Source organism: Arachis duranensis, chromosome 5 (genome assembly GCF_000817695.3).
Source record: "Arachis duranensis cultivar V14167 chromosome 5, aradu.V14167.gnm2.J7QH, whole genome shotgun sequence".
Classification (NCBI taxonomy): domain Eukaryota; kingdom Viridiplantae; phylum Streptophyta; class Magnoliopsida; order Fabales; family Fabaceae; genus Arachis; species Arachis duranensis.
This window is the reverse complement of record NC_029776.3, coordinates 62,514,913-62,515,411: the sequence shown is the minus strand read 5'-3', so window position 1 is coordinate 62,515,411 and position 499 is coordinate 62,514,913.

The following is a 499-nucleotide window of genomic DNA, read 5'->3' as shown; positions in this document are numbered from 1 at the left end:
GCCTATACCACGAAGACTCTGATCTCACGGAATGGCTGGCTCGTTTGTTAGGCGAGCACTCGGTTGTCAGGCGATCAACCATGCATCGTGTATCAGGAATCCAAGAGATATTCACCCAATCTAAGGTAGAACGGAGGTGGTTGTCAGGCACACGTTCATAGGTGAGAATGATGATGAGTGTCATGGATCATCACATTCATCAAGTTAAAGAACAAGTGGTATCTTAGACAAAGAACAAGCGGAATTGAATAGAAGAACAATAGTAATTGCATTAATACTCGAGGTACAGCAGAGCTCCACACCTTAATCTATGGTGTGTAAAAACTCCACCGTTGAAAATACATAAGAACAAGGTTTAGGCATGGCCGAATGGCCAGCCTCCCAATGATCTAAGATAGCATCAGAACAAAGATAGCTACCAAGATATCTCCCTACAATAGTAAAAGGTCCTACTTATAGAGAACTAGTAGCCTAGGGTTTACAGAGATGAGTAAATGAC